The sequence below is a fragment of the Rhagoletis pomonella genome, unplaced genomic scaffold (genome assembly GCF_013731165.1).
Source record: "Rhagoletis pomonella isolate Grant_MI unplaced genomic scaffold, Rhpom_1.0 Rhpom_scaffold_00008, whole genome shotgun sequence".
NCBI classification, from domain to species: Eukaryota; Metazoa; Arthropoda; class Insecta; order Diptera; family Tephritidae; genus Rhagoletis; species Rhagoletis pomonella.
Window position 1 is genome coordinate 28,049,795 of NW_023458562.1, and position 13,332 is coordinate 28,063,126.

Here is a 13,332-nt window from a genome sequence, read left to right on the forward strand (position 1 = left end):
TTTTAAAAAAAAAGTTATCAAGCTCTTAAAAAATCACCCGTTAGTTATAGTTCCGTGAAGAGAATACGAACGACCTTTACGTCCCTTCAGCCTCAAAAAGAACTTTTTTTTTTGAATATCAGACTTACTTGGCTTAATGGCAGCATAACAAAGTCCGCGCTAATCGGTCCTCGAACCCGGAATGGCAGTTCTACCTACTCGGCTATGGCGATGGCCTTATCAAAAATATCCTACTTAATTATACTAGTGTTCGCTCCGCGGTTGAAATTCAATCACAAAAATTAAGGGGAGTTGAGTTGAGGTAAGATGAAGTGAATTGAAGTGAAATGAGTTGAGATAACTTAGCACTTAGCATATTATAACATAACATAGTATAACACAACATAATACAGCACAACACAACATAGCATAACATAACTTAGCATAACATAACATAACATAACATAGCATAACATAACACAACATAGCGTGTATCATTGTTCCGTTTCATCTTCCTTTATCTCTATCACTTTCTCTATCTCTATCTTTGTCGCTATCGTTTTTCATCTTTATTTTTATCTTTAAGTTTATCTTAACATATATTATATTTTACCTTTCTTTCTTCTCTTTATCTTTTTTGCATTTATCCCGATCTTTATCTTCATTCTTTTCTCCATCTACATATTCACTCCCACCATTGTCATTATATGAAATATAAAATTTGCCTTCCTCCATGTCTTTATCTTTAGGTTTCTTTACTTTTATTTCAGTATTTGCTTTTCTTCTTCTTTTCTACATATAAGCTGTACCTTCTTCATTACATGAATATTAATCTACATAAATCTTATTCCTAGCATCAATATTAAAGCCTACATTTAGGAGGCATTTCCGCCTTAACCATGTACACGTATGGTATTTGTATTGGTTTCACTTTTGAATTGATTTTTGCGCTCATTTTTATATTTTTAATTTAAAATTTTAGTATCTCTCTGCACTAGGGCATTCAATCCCGGAGCATTTTAAAAATCTCGGGATTTCGGGATGCAAAAATTCTAATCCTGGGATCCCGTGATTTTTCGGGACTTCGACTCCATCACAACTTTTTGGATTTTACAGTAGGTTCGCCTTTTTCAAACCACAAAGATTCACTGTCACCACATTTTGTCTTAGGGTAGCATAATGCCCCTTACTATGGTTATGGATCTCGGGATTGAATACCCTACTCTGCACATAAGCATCAAAATACCTTTCTAGTGATCATATTTCTATAGTGGAACTCTAGATTGTCATGAACCACCTAACCTGGCAGTTTGTGGATCTATAATTGAATATGGAACCCTGGCAGGCCATCGAGGTATATTCTTGTATTGCAATACGCCTTTTTCAACCACAACTTCCTTAGATATTTCCGCTGTTGACTTTAAAGAAATATTCCACATATTTTAACGGACACACCAAATTCAACTTCAACAAGGAGACATCCGCTCTAAAAATTAATACTAGAAGCTATTGTGTGGTAAAAAAAATAGCCTTCAAGACGCCTCCTTTTTGTCATGCTTACGATTTTTCACTTTAAATTAAACTCTTACACACTTTTCGCCCATTCACATTTGGCCACAAAAAGACTTTTCACCTAAAAGCCGATTACCCACTTAAAACACACACACATGCGCACTAAAAGCAGCCACTCGAAAGTCTTTAAAATGTCATCGTTATGCAGCAAAATTTTCACTTAAATTTCGAATAAAACTTTTTGATAGCATTTGTTCAACAACAAAAATAGCAATAACAAGTGGGTAGTTAAGGGAAACCGAAAAAGTTGCAGAAGAAGAAGAAGAGGCGGAATAATAAAGTCAAACTAACAAGCGACAAAATGGCAAACAAACAAACAAATAGAAAACCCGAATTAAGCACAGGGACGTGAAAAAGCAAAAGCAGCAGAACAAAAATTCAGTAGAAGTGCCACCAAGGAGTGTGGGTCGTAAAACGGAAATTCTGGTGAGTTGACGAAGCGTACTTAGTTTTATTTTTCGAACAAGAAAAAATGAGGACACAAATTTACGGCAGGTGAAAGCTTAGAAATTGAAGCTGAGGTGTGCGTCTTACTGAGCTAGAATGCAGAGAAAGGGGAGCAAAGTGGTAGTCGAGAAGTAGTAAAAGAAGCTAAGTGTGTGTGACTACTGCGGACTCCTTAGTAATAGAAAGGATACCTAAATATCGAAAGTTCTAGTTAAAGATTTTCCGCAGAAGACTCTGTAAATTTTTGTGTGAAAAATCTTGAGCTTAAGTGTAACTTTGGCAAGTAAAAGTAAGCGTGATTGCACGAACTTTCCAAAATCCAGCTCAAGATTAGAATTAGGTGACAAATTGGTGTGTGTCAAAGTGATGGCAAAATAGCTTAAAGGTTTACTGCGCATGAAATTTTAATTTCCATCAGGGCGCACAATGGCAAATGTTAGGTCAAAAAACATCTGGAAACCAAAATCGGTTGATACGTAAACCTTGTGTAGAGCCAAAAAACACATTTCGTTACAATTTCGCCGCTATTGAAAATTCAAGTGAAAGTTGACTGTCGCCTCAGGTGCTAAGCGTAAAGTTTCACTAACCCACTTTCGAGAAAATCACGAAAAACTAAAGCAGAAAGGAAGTACTTTTGTATGTAGGAAGTGAAAATAAAAATAAACCACAAAAATAACCGCAAGTTAAGTGACTTGTGAGGTGGCAAAGCAATTGGCACAGCAACAACTCCTGCCACATGCCAACAAAATTCACGATGATAAACAAAATAACAAGCACTTGTGACAAGTGCGGCGAGCAAAGGTATTGAAAGTGCTGGAGGGAGTTACATAGGTATGAGGCGTACAATCAGCAAATGCAATTGGCAAACCAACATCGAATAGCCGAAATTAAGTTTGCAGGAAAAACAACTGCAATCGCTGGCGTGTTTGTGGGTCTCCTGTCGCGCAGATGGCGTGACGCTCAAGCGAGTGGTTTAGAATATCTGTACGTACAGATATTTGCAATTGAATCAACTTGAGTTGGATGACGTAGAGCTTTATTTATTTTTTTTTGTATAGGTACTTCCAAGTTGACTGGGGGAAATTTAACTGCGTCACTAACTAAAAATTGCATTTCCACATGCAAAAGTTTCATATCACAGCGGGAAATACACAGAGTTCGCTCTCTCAAAAAAAAAAAAAAACGAGAAGCTACAACGCCAAAAAATATGCATGCATATAAACTTTCAATTTCACTTCGAATTACTTGCGCTTTGTCACAAAAAGTTGTGAAATTTGATTTGATAGTGCTTTATGCGAGCGAAAAGTTGAGAGAGAATGGATTTTTTTTCTATACAAACATATACGTGTGGGTATGTGACATACAATCAAAATATTCAAGGGAATCATTCAGTTATTCAGAACAGTATTTTCAGAACTTTCACTGACTGCAAGTGTATAACTTAATTTTTACTTTCACAGGGAACTTTTTTGTATTCGGCATTGACCAACTGCGCTATTTCATTGAAAAATTTTCTGTCAACCTTGGCTGTGATTTGCTTGTCTACACGTTCTCTTGCGAAGGCAAAATCTGTGTTCAGTTTGATAATAATAATATTTACTTTAATTCATTACGAATATTTTTACTAAGATTGAGTGGCTGAAAGACATTTGGACTTCAGGAACTTATGAATGTCAAAGGAATACAAACGGCTAGTCATAAGTAAGCATTTTTCTGTGCGTTTCTATCAACATCAAGTTTAAGCTTCCAGGCTTCTGCAGAGCTTTCCAGGTAGGAGTGGCTGCTGATATATCACCTGGCAGGGACCAGATGCGAATGCCATCTGTGCTTGACTCTTGGCTAGAGCCTTATGTCAGCTCATCTAACACTGGTAAAAAAGTAGGACTGCAGGACTTACAGGGTCTCTCCCGCATCGTGAGCCGGGCGTGGTCAAAGAAATTCTTTTTGGTGGGGATTCTGACTGAAACTAAAAATCACATCTAATCCTTACTGCCGCAGCCGCCAGAAAAATGATGAGGTGAAACGAGCCTAACAATTTTTATTCGGAAAACGACGAAACATGCCTTATCTAACCTACCTATGTATATAAAATTCAATAGATGCCACACAAGTTTAAAAAAAGTTGTATTTGAAATCCACCAAATACCAAAATTAAGCATTTTATGGGTTTTTGAGAAAACGTAGACGTGGCCTTTTTACACAAAACTTATTTCTTTTTTTAATTTTTTTTATTATTTTTGCTTCATATATGCAAGTTAATAAATTTACTTACCCAAAGCTTGATATTTGTTTTCTGCGTCAGAAGAATTTCCAATTATGTACTTAATAATGATTAAATAGGAATTGAAGCCGGAAACGCTGAAAAGAAAAGAAAAAATGATTATTCTTATTTAAATCTGTCATAATTGATTGAATAAATGGTTAAAAATAATGAACGTATTAAATAACCTCAATTAAATCTCGCGACACTTCAGTTTTCAATTCAAAACAACAATATTTTTGTTTGTTTATTGCTATAACTCAGTACTAGTAAATCGTTTCTGTCTTTTTTCATTAGCTGTCAAGCTCGCCGCAACAACTATATACTGTCATCTAAGCATTAGCGGTTGGTTAGCCAACATCGTTTGCTATGTCATTGAGTTTAAACTGCCGTTTCCTCTAGTCGCTCATAATAAAAATGTATGTAGGTATCTATAAATATCGGTATGCACGCCTAATCGCATAACCATCCTCTTTAACCATTCACTCCACTTCACTTCACAAGCCATGTAAGCAATTTCATTATCTCAACTTAATCTGTTTCTAATCTGTGTGTCGGACACAGTCGTGAATTTCATAATTTGATTTCTTTCTGCTCTTTGCGCCACACTTTGCAAATAAGCGGCATACATACATACAAACACATATATGAATAGCTGTAAAATAAATGGCACTTCCAGCAATAAAACTAGCAGCAATGCGAGGAAAGCAATTCAACTCTGCAGCTCAATTTCAGTTTGTGTGCTCGCCTTATCGCGCTTACATCGACATTCGCCGCAGTTGCGCTCGCAGAGCAAGGAAAGTTACGGAAAAAAGGAGAAAAAATTTGATTCAAGTAGAAAAGTTGTAGAAAAGATTAACCAGCAGCAGCAGCAATCGCAGTCAGACGAGCAGGAAGTAAAGTGCAGGCGATATTAAGCTGAAATGCTTTGCGAAGTTAAAGTTGTCGGCCGGACGCTGCAGCAAATTGGCTTTTATCGAGCGCACGAGATCAGATCGAACAAGCGACACGAAGTAACCGGCATCATTGGGTGGATGAGTAAGCGTAGCGAACGTGAATGTGGAGAGGCAGCAGGCTGCGCGTTGATTTTTAATGATGGGTGCGCACGTCGTGCTGCTCTGGCGCTTTTCCATTTACAGTTGTTTGTGTGGCTGGCGAGCGGGGTGTGTACAGCAAATGAAATGAAATCATTACAATTTAAATCGCGCTTTTGCAGGGCAAAGACAGATGCCGATGCGATAGAGTGAAATGTGGAGAAATAAAAGCAATAAAAAGAAAAAAGTAGCCAGGCAGCAGCAAAGAAATAAAAAGAAATAAAAATTATAGGAGCAGGCAGGCGTCTACGAACTGAGGGTCTTGCAAGTGAGTGAGTTGCTGTAAGTTTTAATTCTTTCTTTCTTTTTTTCGACGTTCAATTTGTTCGTGGAGTGGCGCTTGTTGCGGCTTGTTGTGGCAACGACTACTTGCTAGGATGGCGCGCATTACACTGATTCTAATTCGATTACAAGCGACACTTGAACTGATTTCTGCCTTCAACATAGAATTTTTGATTGGTTTTATAGATAAGGTCGAATAAGTCAGTGACCCTGCTTCATGGGAAAGGTAAGGATTTTTTAACAAGAACTTGCATCCTTTTCACTTTACTTTAAAAACTCTTTTTTCACATTTTACCTCCAAGTTGACATTAACAGCCGCAAGCTGCAAGCTTCTAGCTGCCATTGAGTCTTTATACTTGTCAACCTGCTTGACATCAGCGCAAATACATGCTATGCTGCCACTTAAGCGCATGCCACATACAACTTCACACAAAGTTATTGTTGCAAGCGCTAAAAAGGCACATCAGTAAGTACACTTGCTGCAATTTTAGTGGAAAGTGTTGCCCACAGCACTGCAGCAGCGAAGGTAAATAGCAAGAAACATTAAAATGTGCCAAGAGGCAAAAAGACATGCCAATGGCAGTGGTGATAGTGTGGTTGAAGAGCGAGCGCGAACTGCGGCGAAATGTGTGTTTGCTTTTCTTTAAGTAGAACATGACACATGTTTGCCGCGATTCCCATCGACCGTCTGACATTTAGCGCAGCAAGACGACGTAATAACATTGGGCCGTTAGTGGAGCAGATATAGTACATACATAAGTGCAGGAAGCAAGGCTGTCGGCCGGTGCTAGTGGAGCGAAATGGAAATGCAGGTAAGTGGGGAAGATGATTTAAGGAAACAGGCAGTTTGTGGAAGTGCAAGAAGAGGAAAAATATGCATAGGATTTGAGAGGAAAAAGGCAAATTGCGCGTAGATAGTGGGGTCCTAATAGCAGTTCACTTAACGGGTCTTCCCAAGCAAATACTAACCAGTGTAAGGACTTCTTAAGGATTGAAATATATGAGGGTACCGAGCTTAAAAGCTCTTTGGCATTAGCCGCCCATTTGTATCCAACCATAAATCTATATTGATAGCAGACGCCCTTGGAATGCGGACGCTGAGTCTACTACCAGGAATGTATTCGAGCTATTCACAGACGGTGCAGTACTCTCAATTTTAGGGACAGACTAGCACGTCGAGCAGGTGAGTACACTGTAACGAAGAAAGTTAAAATGTGCTATCGATATTAAAGACGACTATAATCGATTAGGAATAATGAGTTGACTTCTTTGTAATATGAGCCTAAAAAGTGTAAAATTTAGCGAACTTTTGTAAAACGCACGTATATATGAGGCATAATGAGTACACACAAATTTGAGAGGCCATCAGTGATGGCATTTTCCAGAGACGGGCACTCAAGAACAGAAAGCATTTAAAATGCTGTCAGCGGTGTTATTTTACTCAAAATACGCTACTCAAGAAAGCAAATAAAACGAAATTTGGATATATGTTGCAGCTATGGTAGCATTTAATGCGAGATAGCTCAGCGGTGCTGTTGACGACTTGTTGACGGCTAGTGAGTGCTTAAATGTGTAGTACAAGCAGACAGTGTGTGACTGTTGACAAGTGACCGTTGGCAGAGATGAAATGCGATTTAGCGAATTTTGAGGTTGATGGGTAAAGGAATACAATTACGAAATAAATACGGCAATGGTATTGGTAATGGTAGTGGTAATGGTAATGATAGTAGTAGTAGCAATGGTAATGGTAATGGTGGTGGTAATGGTAATGATAATGGAATTGGTAATGGTAATGACATTAGTAATGGCGATGGTAATGGAAATATAGCGGACATCTTCATATCTGCCATTTTTCAAAGTGAAAATTCGCTTCAACATCCTGTCATTGCTAAGTGCTTTCACATTTTTCCTCCACTAGCATAACACGTAATAATAAACTAGCAACATAACTGCAATTAACTGCCTAATATTACACCTCAGTTTCATTAGAAGTGCACAAAGTTAGTTTTAATTGCTCTATCATGCCGCTCCCAAACATTTAATGTTCCATTTCTTCGGTATAAATTTGTGTGATGAACATAAAGCACAGGCACACCTAACGGTAAGTTATTAAATACATTTCCTGCAACAGTTTTCGCCATCTCAGCACGTTCTTCGTATATATGTAAGTATATACATGTTTCGCTGGCATTCATAGAAAGCAGCAATCAGACATGGCAATATTTTTGCTATCAACATGAAATCAGCTTAAATTAACTGTCTGCGGCTGCGAGCATATATTGAGAATGTATACATACATATGTACATACTTGCAACATGTTTACAATTCATTGCACGCGTACACAAACAAATAAATATGCGCCAATTACAACAAGAACAACAGTTGCATGTGTTTTTTATTTCATGAAACAATAACAACAAATTCAAATATTGAATAAGCGCACGAACAATACACGCAGAAATGAATTTACGCGGTACTTGGAAATTGCAACATTGTCAACACGGTGGCATCATAAATGCCACAAAATGCGCCAATGATGAAAATAACAAAACATAAATTAAAGTAAATGCAAAAAAAAAAAAAAGTGGAGCACAGAGCGAAGCCAATGAAAACGGAAGAACTGTGGCAGCATAGAAGCTAGGGGCGTGTAAGTGTGTGGGAGCGCCAGGCAATGCCCGATGCACCACAGGCATTGTGTGGCAACCAGATGGAGTCGCCGCAACCAAGGTACTCATCAAAAATATACATACATACATATATAGCTGATGCACGCATGCCCTAGGTGTGTCTAATACATATGGATGTGCGAGGGCAACGTGCAACATGTGCAAATGTGCAAAAAGAAAAATGCGCACAGCACATATTAGCTCATACATATACATATGTATGAATGTATGTATATACATTAGGGTTATCCAAAATAAGTGAAGTCGGAATTTTAATGTTCGTACCCACTAGGATTGTTCTATATTGAAAAAATATGCCCTTAGTTTTTATTTTGAAATCTAAAAATATTGAGAGGTCGCTGAAAGCGCTTAAAGTTTTCTATGTATTTCATATAGAGGAAAAACCACTTTACGTAGGAGTATAGAATTCTTGAAAATCAATGCTTTTCGCTCGGAAAACTATGGCTCTCTTCAGAATACTTCCAATGATAATACCCAATTGTGTATTTAACCATTTTCTAATACTAAAGATATCTTATTGGTCCCCCCGTTGCATCTTCAAGGGGTTTTTCCCATATAAAATACATGGAAAACTTTGAGCGCTTTCAGCGACCTCTAGGTACATTTTGATTTCAAAATAAAAAACTGAGGTATAATATTTTTCGGTATAGAGCAATCCTAGGGGGTGATGGCACACATATTCCGACTTTGCTTTTTCGCATGCCTTTTTGGACCACCCTACTCTACATTCATGAGTATGTGTTATAACGTATGCTTACTTTAATGCATCGTTTTCTATTTTCCTTGCGTGAATTTGCAACATCGCGGTAAGTGTAAAATGCGACAAAAATAGCGCATTTAAGTGTCTACTTCATACATTGTACATACATATTCACACACACACTACGTTGTCGCATTTTTTCTGCCAAACTATTTGTGGCAAATAACTGTACATAAGTGCAATAGCGGAGCGTCATTTACTGCTATCACACTGATGGCATTGCACTTTTGGAGTTGCACGCACGGCGTTGGCTCCACCGCCATGCAACAATGGCACGCGCACATAAAACGAATTCCAGCACATCATCATCATTGCAGGTTTGCGTCTTTTTTTTGCACTTTATTTCCATTCATTGCCTTTCATTGGATTTCTTTCTTTTCTTTACGCCATTAATGGTCCCTTCAATGCAATGTCATAGAAAGAAGGAAGCACTAGGAGCGGAGGATACTAGGGAGCGACAGAAAAAGGGTAGGTCTCCTAATGAAAAGAAAACCGTAAAAATATTGCAGCCACAAATGTGGATATATGTAAGTGTGAATGAACACATGAGTATTATTAATTTCTTTCTTTTTATTGAATGCTGTGAAGTGGCAGGTATAAATGAAGTGAAATAAACATACATACATATGTATGTGTGCATGATAAATAAAAAACGATATGTGAAAGGTATGGAAACGCAGAAAGTAATGAAAAGAAAAATACTACATATATGTAAATATGCTAATGAATAAAGAGAAAAAATTACACAAGAAAAACCAATATAACGCGAGGATTAACCTCCTCATAAAATACGGGGGGCAAAGAGAAACGGAAAATCGGCAAGGAAAATTAAATGGCGAAGAATTAAAGCCATGTTAGTTTATACATAATTTACGTTGCGTAACTTAACTTAATATTTGGGCAAACTTGTTATATGAAACGCTGTGTTATCGATTAGTCAAACCTTAACTTGCTCTAAGAAATTTAAAAGATGAGCTAGTCTGGACTTAACGTAAGTTAATAGGCCTCATGTATAAAAAGTGAGCTTAAGCTCAGACTAATTTGTACTTAAAATCGAGTCAGAGCTTAAGTTAAATTTTTGTGCATGAGGCCAAATGTACATGTGAGAATTTGTGTTACCGATAAGTCAATCTTAACGTGCTGTAAGAAACTTAAGAACCTGTAGATGCTATTAGATGCTTAAGTTACGGCCTTACGTAAATTGAGAGCGTTGAGGGAATAAGGTTTTCCAGATTTTCGTTTTTGTATGTGATCATATTTTTTGTATGCATTTTTTAATCACCCCGTTTAAACAGGCAAAGCTTAGATTATTAGCTGTCAAATTTGTAGTGCTTAGTATTTTCACATCTCAAAGAAAAGTTATGTTTCTTCTATGCCACCGTGATCACATTTTTCTGCTATCTTAAAGACTGCTTTTCACTATATCAAACTCAGTAGCATTTGTCTTCAAATAAGTGAAAACACCTCGTCAAATGAGATCAGAAAGCGGTTTATCGATTGATTTGGATAAGGATAGGTAAAGGTATGGATAAAGGGGATAAAGTTGTGTCAAAATATGACATGGTGAAAACCAGTCTTAAGCAATTTAAATATATTTTAACTTAATATTCGTCTCAAAATACCTTTACAAACCTCTTCTTCTTGGCATTTCTCCTCTTCCTCGCAAAAATAATCGATAAAACTTGGTTGGAGCCCGAAAAGTTATCGGTTTAAATTGAGATTATTTTTTAATTACAGATTAACGAGGGGCAACTTTTGTATGGCTAATCTATTTTTCTAGTTACATATTAGGAAGTTAAGCTCGAAAATGATTATAATCTACTCATATGTAAACCTAGTATTAGCTATGTAGACAGGAAATGCTTACGGCAAAGGATAGTGCGCGAATCTTGGGACCCGTTCCGTCAACAACTAATTTAGTGAACAGACAAAATGAGCCTCGGATAGGACAGCCAGCCGCATCTTTCCAAAGGAAAGAGGCAACATTCTGAAAGCTTAAGAGACTTTCTGGCAGAGATCTTTAAAGTTGAGCTCACCAAATCTAGGCAGTTGTTTGGATGATTCGACTTCAATATTCCCATTAATCAGCTGCTAAAGATACTTTGTGGCCTAAAACGCATTTCAACTTGACAAAGAAGTAATCTCATGGGTTAGAGGGGGATGTTAGTCATTCCAAGGCTATTACCGAACAAAAATTTGGTCAGACCACGTAATGTGTGACTTTTATTCTTTATTCTTGAGCGAAGCCGCTCAGCTGCTCAGAAATGCCACCCACACCTCGCTCATTGTGTGGCCACTCCAATAGTATTTCATATGTCCTAATTTTCAGACGCTCAGTCGCTCAATGCGGGCCGCGACCTCAAGGAAGCATAGTTTACAGCTGGTGTTAGTGAGTTACAGTCAGCATTGATAGGCGGCTTTAAACTGGAAAGCCCTTTGCAGAATACTCCTAACTCGTCCTTTCCCTCCAGCTTTGATCTATCCGTGAACAGGAGCACTGATCATAGTTCCACAGATTAACTCTTATTCAGCCCTTCAGTTGGGTTCCACAGATTATTTCTCATACAACCCTTCGGTTGAGAGAATATGGGTAGTGCAAGACATCGTGGTGCACAGTGGTCAATTACACCCGAGGTGATATTAAGATTTCTCAAAATTGCCATGTGTACATAGTAAGAAATAAACTAATTTGTAGAACTCGGCCAAGATCGCTTGGGCGGTTACAGCGCCAAATAAGAAGAAGATAGTCTTTTTTAAATTGAAACTTATGCTGTACATATACTCGCATGTATTATAGATTTAGGTTAATTTGGTAATTTCGTTTCTTGATAAAAGACAATTTCTACTCGCTTCTATATATCTCAACTAAATGTCACATATTTTTGAAATATAATTTCTAGTAGCATTATCTCAACCAAACACTTCCTCAAATATTTTAGAATAAAACTTAAGATATTTTATGAACTCAAAATTCAACCAACGGTAATTTTTTGGCGGCATAAGTCATGCCATTCTAAGCGTATGTCGACTTTTCTGCTTGCGATTTTTCCCGATTTTCGCGAAGCCTTTATTCAAGTAGATATTTTTACAAAATATGAATAAAAATAGTTGCGTTTTTTTACTCATTTCCAGTAAAATCCCGTAAAAGTTTTTACGAATTTCATGTTTTGGCGCTTTCGTACGCAAAAACTCTCAAAGTAGGGAAATTGAGAGAGCGAAAAATGACAGCTGAAGTTGCAAGTTTTTACTGGATTTTACTGGATAAATTTTTACTTGTAAGAATTTGCCAGTACGAAAAACAGCTGATCGCATGTTGCTGGATGAAATTTAAACTAATAAGGAAACTGTTTGTGGCTTTTTATTGTGGAAATTCACAAAATAAACATATTTAAATATAAAATATATTGTTTTATTAGGAATATGCTGCGAATAAACTACCAATTAATCAGCTGTTCATGAAACTTGCAAATTATTACTTGAAAAGCGTTCACGTACTTTTTTGTAAATTTTTTCTATGAGAGCGAATTCTTAGAAATTAAGTTACTGGAGAGTTGCTGGCAAGTTACTGGATAATTTGTAAAAAAACACAACTAATGCATCTAAATAAAACAAACCTGCATCATTCGCTTCTTTTTTTAATAATTTTGCAATAGCGGAAATGGGCACTGTATATAGACTGTTGTCCTCCACTGTATGTACATACACTCCCATCAACTGCGAATGTGTACTTTCGCAACTGTTACACGTGTGTTCAAATTAAAGGGGAACAAATATTAGTCAAGCTGTGACGCTAGCACACTTGAGCACAGTACATATGTATGTACATACAAACATTCTTTAACAACTTTGTATGTATGTACTTAGGTAAGCTTTGCGACGAAATGTGGCCGTTATGCTGCGTAAATTATTAGCGCCATGGCGCTGACTAACGACACCCTAGTTGCAGCGGTACATGTGGCCCCTACTTGTAATTTAGTGGTATCACTTTTGTTGTTTGCTTGAAGAAAAATACCTGCAACGTTGCTGTCTGCAGTGTAAGGAAACGAAATTTACGCTATGAAATGGAATTAAATACGATTCGTCGTGCCTTGAAAGAGGAAAAGATGCGTAGTGCCAAATACATACATGTAATAAAATCGTAACAGGCCGATGTCTGTACATTATAGATATTAAAAAAATATAAATATGAGGGGGAGGGGAGGACCTTTATTAGAGTAACAGAAGCCAAATCAACAATTAAAAAAAAAAAA

The 13,332-nt window shown here is 37.2% G+C and overlaps 1 protein-coding gene across 3 annotated transcripts in view; it reads right to left on the reverse strand.

The window, feature by feature from the left end:
• Positions 1-13,332, reverse strand: part of LOC118744576 (leucine-rich repeat-containing G-protein coupled receptor 6-like) — a 175,025-nt gene that overhangs the window by 26,961 nt on the left and 134,732 nt on the right. For all 3 annotated transcript variants that reach the window (XM_036477700.1, XM_036477699.1, XM_036477698.1), the window contains one exon: positions 4,271-4,356. The gene's annotated coding sequence lies outside the window, so the exon portion shown is untranslated. The remainder of the gene's footprint in view (positions 1-4,270; positions 4,357-13,332) is intronic.